The following is a 15,727-nucleotide window of genomic DNA, read 5'->3' on the forward strand; positions in this document are numbered from 1 at the left end:
GGGAGCGTGCCACTGCACTCCAGTCTGGGCGACAGAGCGAGACTCCCACTCAAAAAAAAAAAAAAATAGTAGCCCCTATCCCCTGAACATTCAAAAAGCAGGGAGCAAGAAGCTACTTTTCAGATCTGCTGTATGTTTCTGATCTGCTTGCTGTCACTCTCTCCTGCTCCCACTAACTTTCTGGACTCTCAGCATTTGTCCCACATTTGAGACAGCCCCACCCCCAACCCATCCTGCGAGCTATCCCTCTGGCTCCTGGCTGCCTCTTGGCCTCCCACCTCACCAGCCTCAGGCTCGGTCTCAGACAGACACCTGTCTGCTATGACCGCAGTCAATGGCATGGGTCAGATTTCTGGTCCAGGCTCTCTGCCCTTCATCGTCCACTTATGGCTGCACACACCCACCGTGGATGCCGCAGACATGGCCTTGGCCATGAGGAAGACAATACCACTGCAAGTGCAAGACGAAGCCGTCACTCTGATTGGTCAATGTTCATTGTCCCTTGGTGGGAGATGAGAGAGGGAACAGATTGGGGACTCAGAACACACCAGGTGTTTAATAGAGGGCTAAGTGAAAAGGCTCTCCAAATTACGTGCCAACACAGCAGCTTGCTATAGCGTCCGGCCTACTGCTTGCAGTATGGTTTCTGGGCTCAACAGAAAAGCCAAGGGAAAGGTGGTTGGCACGAGTGCCAGCTGACTGTCATATGGTTTGCAATCTCCTAATGGGAGGACAAAGTCATGGACTTCGGCCTGCATCTCCAGGTGACTCTGGGCATCTTCTGGGGTGAGCTGACAAACTCTGATCCAGCATTCAGTCCCACAACTCTGAGTCCTGAAGCTCGCCACTGTTCCCCTTGGAACGCTCTGCCTATCCCCTCTTTAGCCTGACTTTGCTACAGGTCAGAAAATCAGATTCAAGTCCTGGCACTCGCACTGACTCCCAGACTGACTGGGCTAACCCTCTTCCCCACGGGGACACTGAAAAGACAATAAGATGGAGGAAAGGTGAGCACTTTGGTGCCTAGGAGGGAGGGCGACAGTGGGATGTCACTCAACATCAGTCTCACATTAGTATATGAGCACACATCCTAGCCCGACAGCCTGAAACACATGCAGACACTCTAGGGCTCCCGCCGGCCAGGCGAAATAACCTGGAACAGCTTTGGAGAAGCTTCTGCTGCATGTGTGGGTTGCACAGGAATCCTTCTAGAGTGTGACCCCATATATGTGCAGAAAACTGCCTCTGGGCAGGGCGTGGTGGCTCATGCCTGTATTTCCAGCACTTTGGGAGGCTGAGGTCAGAGAATCGCTTGAGCCCAGGAGTTCAAGACCAGCTTGGACAACATAACAAAGTCTTATCTCTACGAAAAATTTTTTAAAAATCAGCCAGGGTCGGTGGCTCAGCCTGTAATCCCGTACTTTGGGAGGCTGAGGTGAATAGATTGCCTGAGCCCACAGGTTCGAGACCCACCCGGGCAACTTGGCGAGACCTCATCTCTACCGTAAATCAAAAAATTAGCCGGGCGTGGTAGCCCGCGCCTGTAGTTCCAGCTACTTGGAAGGCTGAAGCAGAAGGATCGCCGGGGCCTAGCAGGTCGAGGCTGTGGTGGCCAGGAGCGGCCACTGCACTCCAGTCTGGGCGACAGAGTGAGACTCCAACTCAAAAAAAAAAAAAAAAAATAAGCCAGGTATGGCGGCAAATGCCTGTAGTCCCAGCTACTTGGGAGGCTGAGGAGGGAGGATTACTTGAGCCCAGGAGTTCAAGGCTGAGGTGAGCCATGATCGTGCCACTACCTGGGTGACAGAATGAAACCCCGACTCCAAAAAAAAAGAAGAAAACTGCCTCTGATTCTATGTCTCCTAGTTAATAGTGGTGTCTATAATATTTTTTTATTTGGTGATTACTACATGCAAGGCATTGTACTTGTCATGACTTATTAATTCAATAGCTCTCAAAATGTGTCCCAAGGAACCCTAGAAGGGTCCCTGAGGCTCTTCCAGTGTGTCTGTGAGGTCAAAACTATTTTCATAATAATTCTAAGATGGTGTCTGCCCTTTTGCTCTAATGCTGTCTCAAATATACAGTGGAGTGTCACAGAGCCTACATGACACGTGCTATTGCAACATGTTGAATGACAGAGCAGATACGAGAATCCAACTGTTTTCTAGTAAGCCAGACATAAAGAAATGTGCAAAAGTGTAAAGCAATGTCATTCGTCTCACTAAATTTTATTTTTGTCTTAGAGAACACTTATTCTGCATAAAAAAGTTATGTTACCATGTAATGAGTTTATTTTGTAATGCATTGAGTTTTAATTTCTAATATGATAAACATTGATATCTATAGCCAACATAAATAAAAAACCGTCTGGGGTCCTCAGTAGTTGTTGAAAGTCTAAAGGGGTTCTGAGATCAAAGAGGCTGAGAATATCCTCATTAACCCATTCAACTCTCAAAACAACCCTGTGAGATATATGTGATTATCCCCATTTTAGGAAAGAGAATGTGGAGGCTGAGAGTGACAATGGTTTGTCTAAGATCACACAGCCCAGCATTCAAAACAGGGCTTTGGCCAAGGCCCTTGTGGCTACTGAGTCTGTGCCCTTTCTTTTTTAAATAGAAATGTGGTCTCACTAAGTTGCCCAGGTTGGTCTCAAAATCCTGGCCTCAAGCAACCCTCTCGCCTCGGCCTCTCAAAGTGCTGGAATTACAGGTGTCAGCCACCATGCCCTGCCGTGAGTCCCTGCTCTCCAACACGATGCTACCCTGACCCAGGATAGACAGGTGGCCTCCCCAGCAGAATGGGGACCCACAGCTTTGTGCAAGTGGGTGAGTTGCACTTCTCTTTTCTTCCCCAGATTGCGTCAGCCAAGCACCGACCCCAGGACAAAATATGTCCCGCACAGCAGGGAGTTAATGATATGCTTTCCTTCTGACGATCTGGGACTGCTGGACCCAGGCTTCTGGGGATGCTGGTTTGTTCTGGGCACCAGTGTGCCATCTGGTAAACACCCATGGGGAAAGCGGGGCGGGGGGGGGTTCTCTGAGTATGACCATGAGAACACCCAGGAAAGCAGAAACTGCTGTCACTAGTTCTTTTTCTATGAAAAATTTAAAAAGCATAAATGGATGCATATAAATGACAAACTGAAAAATAAAAGGTATAGCACTTACCCTAAATTATATTTTAAAAGTTAGACATTGCGATCTCATGTAACACTTATTCCAACACTGACAGGCTCCCTTCAGGCCACAAGAAACCATTTCCTTCTGTGGAAAGACCCTTGAAAATTCTGTCCTACCCTGCAACACTTCGGAGCAGCTCTGCTTCTTAACAAGAAAACAGGCAATTTACTTCTGGTCTTTAACCCCTAACTTGTGAGGTTTGTTTTTTCGGGACAAAGACATTCATTTTCCTCTTTAGCATTTTAAATTCACTCAGAGATGTTTTAACTGTCCCGTTGCCATCCAAATGAAGAAGTGGCTTCTGGCGGCTCTTAGAGGTTGTTTTAAACAACTCAAACTTCAGCTTGCATCACAAAAGCCTGGTGGGCTTGTTAAAGCACAAATTGCTGGGTCCCCCCTGGGGGTGGGGGAGTTCCAGTTCTGTAGAACTGACGCTTATAATCGGTTCCCAGGTGAAGTCAGTGCTGCTGGCTCAGGGCCATATTCTGAGAATCACTGCTTTAAGTTATCTTAGAAGATGGAAAAGGAAAACAATTAAGTAATGGAAATATCGAGCTCTCTGATTTCCCCTGGCCCAGGTAAAAGACTTCCAGTTAGGAAAAGGCCTTGGCTGGTAATAATGTAAATTTCGCTGGTGTAATTCTCTCTCCCTCACTGATTTTTGGAATTTGAAAAAGTATACAAGTTCATTTGTATTGAATTCATAACATTACCTTATTCATCCAACTCTCAAGTGAATTACTTTTTAAAGGAGCTTTTTACCCTTTATCTTCTCTGGAAAACTTCAACTTTTTTTTTTTCCTTGAGTCAGGGTCTCACTCTGGTGCCCAGAATGTCAGGCCTCTCCCTCGAGCCCCCCTCCCCAACCTCAGTCTCCCAAGTAGCTGAGGCTACAGGCGTATACCATGCCCGGCTAATGTTTTTATTTTTTATTTTTTTTTTGAAGAGACAGGTCTGGCTATGCTGCCCAATCAAGTCTTGAACTCCTGGGCTCCAGCATTCTTCACGCCTTGGTCTCCCAAAGTGTGCTGGGATTACAGGGGTGAGCCACCACATCCGGCCGAAACATTTATTTCAATGGAACCAAAAACTAACCAGAATGTGAGTAGAATTATTCAGTGATTTTTAAGGAGGGGATGATCACGTCCATAATAATAAAGAAGACAGAAAATACTCAAGTCTCTTAAAGTATTAGTTACCTGAAACTGAGAAGGAAGAGATTCAAGTGATCATGGAAGGGAGATGGACCAGGCAGTATTTATACAGCAAGAGCGCTGGATTGGACTTGAACCTGAACCCAGTCCCAGTTCCCAAGCTGAGTAGCTTTACGGGCTCAGGAAATTAATTTTTGTTTTAGGTTCCACATAAGTAAAACGAAGATAATAATATCTTTCTCCAAAGATTATGATGTAATTAAATGTGGTTGTTTTATCCCACATCATCTTTTTTTAAAGGACTTGGGAGTTTTTAAAATCTCGTGTCTTTAAAAAAAATTGAGATAAAAATGAGTTATCAAAATTTAATCAGCAAAATATATATTTAAAAATATATGTCTATCAACCACAAGCACAGTACAATTCTGAATAATCACCACTGCTGGCCTAAGTTTCCTGGCAGTTAAGTTGAGGAAGGAAATTATTACCTAACTCATTATCTCATTAATTGAGAGGCGGAAACAAGAGAATTCCTCGAAGCCATAAATGAGATAATGTGTGTGAAAAGTTTTTGGCAAATCACCAGAAATAAGATGTCACTATAAAGGTTCCAGGAAGAAGTGGAATATATGCTTGTTCTGCAGTGAGACCAGGCGGATTCCAAGAATACACGGTAGTGGGCTTTTAACGCAAAAGCCCTGCCCCATTGCTCTTTTTTTTTTTTTTTGAGTTGGAGTCTCACTCTGTCACCCAGGTTGGAGTGCAGTGGCACACACATGGCTACCGCAGCGTTGACCTGCTGGGCTCCGGCGATTCTTTCACCTCAGCCTTTCAAGTAGCTGGGACTACAGGCTTGCACTACCATGCTCGGCTAATTTTTTGATTTATTATAGAGATGAGGTCGCACCAAATTGCCCAGGCTGGTCTTCAACTCAGGCAATCCTTTCACTTTGGCCTCCTAAAGTGCTGCGATTATAGGTGTGAGCCACCATGCCCGGCCTGGCTTGATTCTTAAACAAGTCTGCCTATGGCATTACCCCAGACAGATCGAGGCTGTTCTTAGAAAAAGTTCAGAGGACAGTATTCACCTATAGGAAAATGCTGTTTCTGCAGTCAAAAATGGCCAGATATCAGTGATTTCCTGTGGTTTAGCCTAACAGTAAGACCAAGAGATGTGAGGAAAACAAGTGTAAAAAATATACCATGTCAAGGCCACCTTTGCAGTTCTGATAATTAGAAAATTCTGAAGACTAGAGAGTTAAAACCAGTTTTGGGCCGGATGTGATGGCTGACACCTGTAATCCCAGCACTTTGGGAATCCAAGGCATGAAGATATCTTGAGCCCAGGAGTTCAAGACCAGCCTGGGCAACATAGCTAGACTGCGTCTCTATGTAATAATAAAAACATTAGCCTGGCATGGTGGCATGTTCCTGTAGTCCCAGCTACTGGGGAGGCTGACGTGGAAGGATCTCCTGAGTCCAGGAGGTTGAGGCTGCGGTGAGCTGTGATCCCTCTAGCCTGGGCAACAGAGTGAGACTCTGCCTACATAAACAAACAAACAAACATACACACATATATTTCTGAAACAAAACAGTTTTGAACCTCACTGCTTGAGAATCTGGGAGAATGTGGAGAAGAAACAAAAGTGATTCAAGAGATTGCAGAGGAAGGGAATTAGGCCAGGGCAGATCAAGCTGTCCACCACGCCCACTTCCCTTTCCTCCTGGGTTCTCAGCTTGACTACTTTTTCCAGCTGCCTTGTAGCCAGGTGTGGCCACATGGCCAGTGTAATGTCAGTGAAAGCGACAGTCAGCACTCCCAGTTCTGGCCCAGCAGAGCTGCCGTTATGAACCCCTGGGCTCTTTCCTCTCTGGCTGGCGGGCGGCTGGATGTCAACACCCAGGGAGGCCTGGCAAGCCACCTATCTAAGACAGCAGAGCCTTGGTGCCCCCTAACTATGGAGTAGTGCCACCCAAGCTCCTGACTGGGTTTACATGAGTGGTAAATAGGTGCCTGTTGTGTGAAGCCACTGAGATTTCAGAGTTCAACTGTGACACAGCTAATGCAATAGAGAGACGGAGGAAAGAACTGATGACCTTGTGCCCCCACCCCCAAAAGCAAACTGAACTGAGAAAGAGAGCTGTTCACTATTTTATTTTGAGTCAGGTTTTCACTCTGCTGCCCAGGATGGAGTACAGAGGCACGATCCTGGCTGACCCCAGCCTTGACCTCCTGGGTTCACGTGATCCTTCTGTCTCAACCTCCCAAGGACTATCAGACCTGGCTATTTTTTGTTTGTTTGTTTGTTTGTTTGTTTGTTTTTGGTAGAGACGAGGTCTCACAATGTGGCCCAGGCTGGTTTCAAATTCCTGGGTTCAAGCAATCCTCTCGTCTTAGGTCCCCAAATGCTGGGATTACAGGCATGAGCCTCTGCGCCGGGTCATGTTCACTAATTTAAAAGGTAGTTTTGCTGGCTCCCAGACCTAGAAACACCCATCAGAATCACCGGCAGAGCTTTTTAAGCAGTACAAATTCCTACACATCTCCTGGGAATCCGGAATTTTCTCAGGGTGTGCTTTTAAAGTTGTTTAGAAGGTTATGACTGATCATTAGACCGGAATCCAAGGATGGCTGGAAGGATGTGGTTGCCATGCCGACTCCATTATTGTCCTCACTTCGCTACCCCTGGAAGCTCACCACCTGCTCCATATTCTGAGCCTTATTCTTACACCACTTCCCTCTCATCTCTATCTGGTTAACGGATGTGTTTTATCAACTCAAGAACCCTGCAGCTCATCAGGGGCCAAGATTATAGCTTTTATATTTATTTTCTGAACAGCATGAAGCCAGGCAGGTAATAAAAGCTCAATCAGCACGTTAATTCATTTCACTCAAGCGGTTATTTTCCATACCATCAAAATAAGGGGAAAAGGCCTTTTCTAGCAACCTACAGTTCCAGTTGTGTCTGTCTGCCATTCATTTGGAAGGCACCAAGGTGCTCAAGAAGTTGACCGATCATCCTTTGCTTTGATGGTGAGGTGACCAGTTCCCAGACTTTAACACGTACAGGCTGAGCTGTGAAGCTTGTTAAAAATGTGAATCCCCAGGCTCAGCCCCCAGCGAGTCTGGTCTAGTTGTCCCAAGGTGGGACACAGGAACCTGCATTCACCACATTCCTCCTCCTACCCCCGCCACCATTTGTATCTATGTGGCAAGAAATAGTAGGTGTGACCCATGGATAAATGAAGTCAAGATCAGGTCTATTTGGTTTAATGTTACATCCGTAGGGCTAAGCACATTGCCTGGCTCCTGGTAAAGCTTGCTATCTGTCAAATAAGGACACTCATCTATCTGATAGCCTAAATACAACCCTTCCTTAAAGAAAGGTAATGAACTAGGTGATCCTTCTGTCACACACTTAGGAAACTGGGAGGCGCCCCTTCTGTCTGCCTCAGACCCATCTGCTCAGAGTTCTAATTGAGGGGGCCGACCTCTTCTGATTGACACTTCCTTCTTGCTCTGCCAGGGACCATCTGTACCCACCACCTCCTGACAGCTCAGCCATCCCTTCCTCCTTGCGGGAGTAGACGGGCAAGGACACTGGCGAACGGACCAGGTTCCAGGAGTGAGGGCCTGCCTTTTCTACCCGAGAATGGCCCTGAGCCCACTAGCAAACCCTGCGTGGATTCTCAGAGCTCCCTGCACTTGGGGAACAGTGCTTTCCTAATAACTAGGTTTTGTTTCTGCAGCCAAATTCCGAGTCCCCATAACCATGACCTCACTGGCTCTCACGGTACCTCTGTAAAACCAGGAGGTAGTAAATGTCTGTATCCACATTTTGCAGATGGCAAACAGAGAGGAAATCTGACTTGTCCAAGGTCACACAGCAGGTCAGCCATGAAGCCAGGGAGATCAACGAGCTCTGCACATCCAAGCCACTGTTTTGCACAGCCGGGCACCTGTATGTTATGGGGTGTCACGGCTGCTTTAATTCAAGGCTGTGACTCCTCAGTGTTGCACCAGGGACATGTGTTCTTCCGAAAAGAAGTACCAAGCTAAACCTCGCCTCTCTTCATTTAAAAGAGCTTTGGCTGGGAGGCTGAGGAGAGGACTGCTTGAGCCCAGGGGTTTGAGACAAGCCTGGGGAACACAGCGAGACCTCATCTCTACAAGAAATCCAATTAGCCAGGCATGGTGGCACGTGCCTGTAGTCCCAGCTACTCAGGAGGCTGAGGTGGAAGGATGGCCTGATCTCAGGAGGGCAAGGTTGCGGGAAGCTGTGATTGTGCCACTGCACTCCAACTGGACTACAGAGCCAGGCCCTGTCTCTGAAAAAAGAAATAAAAGAGAGAGATTTGGGACAAATCTCTTTCAGAGATACCATTCCTCAACTGCCCTCCAGAGATGGCAGAGGGATCATGAAAGATCTTTTTTTCTCGACAATGGAAATGACCCTGTAGTTCTTAAGGTGGAGATGAAGCGTATCAGAACCACCCAAGGGATTTTCTCAGCATGCATCTTCTCCCTTCCCTATATTCTGTTGAGGCAACCAACACAACTTCAATGCCGACTCCATAACAAATAACATGGAGTCGGTCGAGGGGCTGTGCCTTTTTCCCTCATCCCACGGGGCAGGTGTTCACAGCAAAGGGGCCAGAGGTGATGCGGTCGGAAGGACGAGCCCCAGCCCTGGACAATCCATGGCAGTGTGTGTGGAGCCATCGCGCCCTGTGGCGGCATGCTGCGACCCGTGTGGAAAAGATGCCAAGGGCATAAGAGCAAGAGGAAATCGTACCTCGCACCTCCATTCCTGGACTAAGAAGCAAGTAGAAAACACAGGGTTATGGACAAAGAGCACAGCCAGAGCTCAAAATACAACAAAAGATGGGAATACTTGCATAAGGAAGAAATGAAACGAAAGGACTGCTCCGCACAACGGGGCATCACAGAGATGAGTAAGTTCCCACCTGTGTCCTCAAGAAATGCCCCGGTGGATAGACCCCAGGGGCTCCTTACGGCTGTCTCCTGTATTGACATGCTCATCCCTGTGAGCACCTGGAGTGTGGGTGCTGGTCTAGAGCCCAACACAGTGCTGGGCAAACACTAAAGTTCCAGAAAAACAAGTTGCTTCTGCCTTCCAAGTTGTTCGAGACTGTGTCGAGCTTTGCTTCAAATAAAGCACAGGCAGACTCGGAAGTGCCCAGGTGAGGTGCCCAACGGCGACTTCAAGGGTTCAGCGCCATGAAATCGGTCCTATTAGTGACCAAGCCCCTTCAGATCCACCCCTCCCCGCATTCCTTCACTTTTCTTCCCATTCAGTGCTCATCCTCACTCCTCTCTGTGGGTTGCAAAGTTTTCTCCCTCCAACGATCCCATAAAGCAGACATATGAGAGAGAAGGTTTCCCATCACATATTAAGCTTACAAACTGCTCCCAAGTAGATACGAGAAATGGTCTTCAACTGCAACACGAGGGGCATGTTTTGGACATCAGAATGAACTTCCTAATGGCAGGGGCTATTGAACCACGACACAGGCAACCAAGAGGTAGATGAGAGAGGCAGGCATTGACGCCGACTGACTACCTACTGTGTGTAAATGTGCACTGCCTGAAACTGAATCCTCCACACCCTCCTGCCAGGCAGGCATCATTATTCCAGAGACAAAGAAAGAAAAAACTAATGACATTTCCATAGTAGACATTTTTAAAAAGCAGGAGCCATAGACTTGGTTTCCAGGGACTTCCAAGTAGTACTCTGGAAGGAGAAAAGGGTCTACAGATACGTACCCAGAGCTGCTCAGAGAAAAGGGTCTTCCACCATACCCAGAGCTGCTCAGAGAGCCTTCTGCATGCATCGGTCAACAATCAAGGAAGAATTCTGGGATTCTGGGTGGTGGCCAATAAATAATAATCCTTTCTGCTCCTACCAAGCTCAGAATCAATTAAGAAATAGGATATAGGAGGCACATAGATCGAAATCAAACTAAAAGTTTTATTATGAACAAATTCTAAGATGGAGAAAGTGGCTTAAATGGTTTCAAGGGGCTTCTTAATATTTCACCTAGATTTTTTTTTTTTTTATTGGAGTTGGAATCTCTCTGTTACCCAGGCAGGAGCACAGTGGCATGATCACAGCTCACTGCCGTCTCCAACTCCTGGGCTCAGGCGATCCTCTCGCCTTAGCCTACCAAGTAGCTGGGACTACAGGCACACACCACCACACCTGGCTAACATTTGTGATTTTTTTTTTTTAAGAGAGAAGGTCTTGCTATGCTGCCTAGGCTGGTCTCAAACTCCTGGCCTCAAAAGTGCTCCCATATCGGCCTCCCAAAGTGCTGGAATTATAAGCGTGAACCACCATGCCTAGCCTCAACCAGAATTAAATCTACTTACCCAGCCAAAAAGTGGGCCCATTGTGACTTTCCTTACAGGGTCAAAGCCAACCCCAGTAAGTTGGTAAATCCTTCAAAAGAGAGTCCCAGAAAGGAATAGGCCAAACTCACTGATCAGTTACATCACACCTGCTCCCCTGGAGACAAGGCATGAGGGGGCAGAGGGACTTGGGAAGTGTTCCTCCCATACCTTCCCTCCCAAGGACGTGAGGTGGAAATGTCCTTCTGTGCTGCCTATGGAAACACAAGGGAGAGGGAATAAGCGATACTCCTCTTTGGGCGGGGGTGGAGTTCCATCTAAGTTTTCAAGCCAACTTGAATGTATGGGAAGGGTTAAAAGTTGTCTAACCCATGGACCAAACCAAGGACTGTACTCTAAGAGATGACACAGGAGGCCTTGGAAGGATCCAACAGGTCTTGGGAAGTAAAAAAAAATAAACCATGGAAAGAAGGCTGGGTGTGGTGGCTCACAACTCTAATCCCAGCACTTTGGGAGGCTGAGGCTGCAGAATCGCTTGAGCTCCGGAGTTTAAGACCAGCCTGGGCAACATAGTGAGACCCTGTCTCCACCAAAAAAAAGAAAAAAGGGGCTATTGAACTAACAGCTCTGTAATATAAGACATACAGCTGCCCCTGCACAAACACCTTGATCTGATCTGGCATTTGCTCTACGTCAAGCCTGAATAATCTCTTGGGACAAGCCAGGCCTCTGCCACCTACAGCGACAACCTTGACATTCAAAGCGCGTAGCTCTTGTCCCAGCTTCTTGACAGGTAGGAGGCTGAACACAGGACAAGCAATGAATCACACAGGAGCTTTATGAGAACCATGCAGCCCTACTCTCCAGGCTCTTGGACTCTCAGCCCTCGCTGCTTGGTCCCTTCTCATCAGTCCCTTCCAGTTTCTGGTCAGCACTTCACCCCTGCTCTGTGTCCTCTTTCCACACTACCCTGCAGACCCACGCATGTGTGTGTCCCCTCAGAGCCGATGATTTGAAAAGGCCCTTGTCTGTGGCCGGATCACAGAGGCCGCTCTGTCTAAACCAGTCCTTTTTTGGACTTTCATTTTGAGGCGGACCGAATATTTACACACTGGGAGCAGGCCCTGCAAGGGCCCCCAGCAGACAGTACATTCATGTTGGCAGTCGTCACAGATAGAAAGAAAAAAATCGTTATTAATTGGGGTTCCAGAGCTTGTTTTTGCTGCAGCAGGAGACAAGTCGACTCGATTTAGTGGCGTGCGGCCTTTTTCTGAGCTCCAGTGGATACTTCACAAATAACAATAAAAATCTTAATGGCGGGACAGACACGGAGTAGGTTACACTATGCCCCTCATTAAACAATCTCCATCCACCAGGCTCGAGGATTCAAGCTGTTTTATGTGGCTAGCCGCTTGGCCTGAGCCTGCTGTGGATGAGAGGATAAATTTTCATGGTGTGGAGTTGTCGTAAGAAACAGGTTTCATTAGCTGTGTGTAACAGATGCGGAGGCCCAAGGTCAGAGGGAGGGGTGTGATTTAGGGTCAATCAGAGACCCACCCATCATTCTGATTTCCGAAGGGTTTTCGCTTCTTGGAGGCTAGGAAGATTTCATTCCCTGGAGAACCGCGGGACAGCCATTCTGGTTGTCCAAGAGAGACACACCCCAAAGGGTATTCTGGTTATAAGGCAACTTAATTTTCTGCCCGCCAGAAGTGAAGTATACGCATTCCCGTGGGGCGGGGAGCTGGGTTTGGTAACACGGCAAGGACAATGCCTATGAGGACGCCACTGAATCAGAAGGTTAGTAATGAGGCAGTTTTCCTGAGGTCAACACCAGGGCATCTGGCTGCTTCCCGGAGGCCTCGCTGGCCTATCCCCCACCTCCCTGGTGGAAGCCTTTGCCAGAAATTTCACAAGAGTCATTCCTCCCCTGACAGCGCCACGCTTTCATGACCGAGGGGGTTTTCCACATGGCTCAGCTGTGTTCTTGCATACCGTTGTACTAGAAAGCTGGGTGTAGCTCTGGCCGGTTATCGACCATCCACCCCGCGCTCATGACAGCCCCCAGGAGACGTGTCGCATAGACCGCATTCTCTACCACCTCCCTTTACCCTTCATCTCCATGACCTTATGACTGTCACTGGGTTCCACCGCCTCCCTCACTCTCCACAGTGCTTTCAGGAGCAACTCTTCACTGCCCTGATATTGATGAGATAGAAATGACACGATCAAGGAGTATTCATAGAAACACACACACACACACATGCACACACACACACCATTCAAACTCAGGCCCTTCCGAAGTGACATGACTGTTCTACAGACCAGCTGACTCTGAACCAACTGTCCCCTACTGAAAGCTGCTCTGAGTGCAGGATATGGTAGAAGTCACCATGGTGGATGGAATGATGCATTTTTCAGCAAAACCACAAGGACAGAAAAGCCAGCCTGGACTGGTTAGGGAGAGGTCAGCCTCATGGCTGAAGACTACAAAATCTAGGAAGCTTCTCTTCATTTCCACTGAGAGCAGAACAGACCCCTAAAATATGCAGAATTTCTGTTATGGCCGAAAAAGAAATACTGGACAGTGTGGGTCGTTAGACAATGGAATGAGTGCCCAGGGCTATGGGGCTGGCATCACCACAATGATCAAGTCAGGAAAGCTGGCCGGGGACAGGGGGGACAGCTGGATTAGAGCTGGCAGTGCAGGACCTCATTGGCTCAGCCCTTAACACATGGACTTGGAGGAGGCGTTCAGTCTCTCTCAGTCTCAACTATCAGGTTCACTGTCACCCACTCTATCTTCCCCAAGTGGCTGTTGTGAGGATCAAATGACATCGTGGATGTAAAAGCATTCAGTAAACCAGGAAGTGCCACCCAGAGATAAGCTGGCATCAACCACACCCTTGGGTCCTGACTTAGTGTCTGGGATGGAAAGAGGGTCTTGGCTGTGCCTTTAGGATTCAGTGCTATGTGTGTAACCAGGGAGTTTCTGCTTTGGTAATAAGCCAAGCGCTCCAAACTCCAGTACCTGGGGAGGTAAACGACCAAAGCTGGAAATATCTCTACCTGAAGTGCTCAGTGCTAGGGGCTGGCTGGGTGGGTTAGAGGACAAGCAAACTCCACAGACACTGACTGGGGTTGGCTCTGTGGGAAGCACTGGCCAAGCCTCGGGGAGAAAGGCTGATCCAGAGATGAACTGGCATGCCCTCGTCCTCGAGGAATCCATAGAGAAGCATGGCAGATGTCACTAATGTGAAGCCACTAGCAAGGCTAGCCCTGATTTTAAGCCTCGCCCCACCTTCGGCAGGTCACTGGAGTCCTCCGAATCCCAGAGGCTTTACCTAAAGAGGGAATGATCGTAACCTATGAGTATCTACTTCACAAGACAAACAGGAGAGCCAAGGAGTCACAAACTGTAGAGGGATGACAGTGGAAACAAGAACAGACCCCTCCCTAGCATCTACTCTGTGCCAGGCACTGTTTAGACTTTTTAAAACCAAAGGTCAGTCAACTTTTTCTGTAAAGGGTCAGATGGTAAATATTTCAGGATTTTATTTTAGGATTTGCAGGCCAGACGGTCTCTGTCACAATTACTCATTTCTGCTGCTGTAGCACAAAAGCAGGCATAGACAGGACATAAATGAATACACGTAGTTGTGTTCTGATAAAGGTATTTTTTTTGAGTCAGGGTCTCACTCTGTTGCCCAGGTAGGAGTGCAGTCGCACGCTCATGGATCATCACAGCCTTGAACTCTTGGGCTCAGGTGATCCTTCTGCCTCAGCTTCCCAAGGAGTTGGGATGACAGGCAAACACTACCATACCTGACTAATTTTTTGATTTTTTTTTTAGAGATGAGGTCTTGCCATGTTGCCCAGGTTGGTCTCAAATTTCCGGACTCAAGTGATTCTCCCACCTCGGCCTCCCCAAATGTTGAGATTACAGACGTGAGCCACTGCACCTGGCCTCCGATAAAACTTTATTTACAAAAACAGACGGTGGGCCGGATTTGGCCTGCCCGCCACAGTTGACCAATTCCCACATTATGTACTTCCCCTCTCCACAACCCTCTGAAATATCTACCACTTCATACTCATTTTACAGATGAGAAAAGAGAGGCCCAGTGATGTCAATTAACTTGCTCAAGGTCAGAGAGCTGATAAGTGGCAGCACTGGGACCGGAACAAAGGCCATCTGACGCTAGCGTCTTGACTTCCCTGCTGATAACCTCTTAAGCACACGAGTAACTACTAAATAAAACTGAGGTGCAAGGGGGGGGGCATAAAAAAAAACTGAGATGCCAATCAAACATGGTAATAATAGCCAAAATTTCCCAAGGGCCTATTCTGTGCCAGGCACTATGTCATACACAACTCTCACAGAAGCCCTGTAAGAACATACGATTAGACACTCCTCTTGACTGGAATCAAAAAATGTGGATACACACAATGGAATATTACGCAGCCATAAAAAAGAACAAAAGCATGAATTTCGCAGCAATCTGGATGGAATTAGAGTTTCTGAGTGATCTCTCACAGAAACAAAGATCTGAGTATCACATGGTCTCACTCATGAGTGGACCTTGAACAACTACTAATACTATAAGAAAAGGATCGACAGTGGCGGGAAACTATGGGGGGGCAGGGAGGGGAAGGGAGGTTGGATTAACGGTAGTCAATATCTGTCTGGGGAAGAGGGGGGACACACCTCATCAAGGGTACCTGCACAATGCATATTTGTATACCTACCCTGTAACTGCACCCCACAATTTTAAAATAAAAAATATATTATTAAAAAAAAAAAAAGAAGCCGGGGTCGGTGGCTCAGCCTGTAATCCTGCGCCTTTGGAAGGTTGAGGAGAGTGGATTGCCTGAGCCCATGGTTTCGAGACCCTCCTGGGCAGGCGAGACCTCATCTCGACAATAAATCAAAAAATCAGCCGGGCGTGGTAGCCTGTAATTCCGGCTACTCGGAAAGCTGAGGCGGAAGGATCACCGGAGCCCAGCAGGTC

The 15,727-nt window shown here is 47.7% G+C and overlaps 1 protein-coding gene across 1 annotated transcript in view; it reads right to left on the reverse strand.

The window, feature by feature from the left end:
• CACNA1C (calcium voltage-gated channel subunit alpha1 C) overlaps positions 1-15,727 on the reverse strand; it is a 636,553-nt gene that overhangs the window by 475,885 nt on the left and 144,941 nt on the right. The window lies entirely within an intron of this gene.

Source organism: Carlito syrichta, unplaced genomic scaffold (assembly GCF_000164805.1).
Source record: "Carlito syrichta isolate Samal-C Ts95f unplaced genomic scaffold, Tarsius_syrichta-2.0.1 Scaffold302444, whole genome shotgun sequence".
NCBI lineage: Eukaryota > Metazoa > Chordata > Mammalia > Primates > Tarsiidae > Carlito > Carlito syrichta.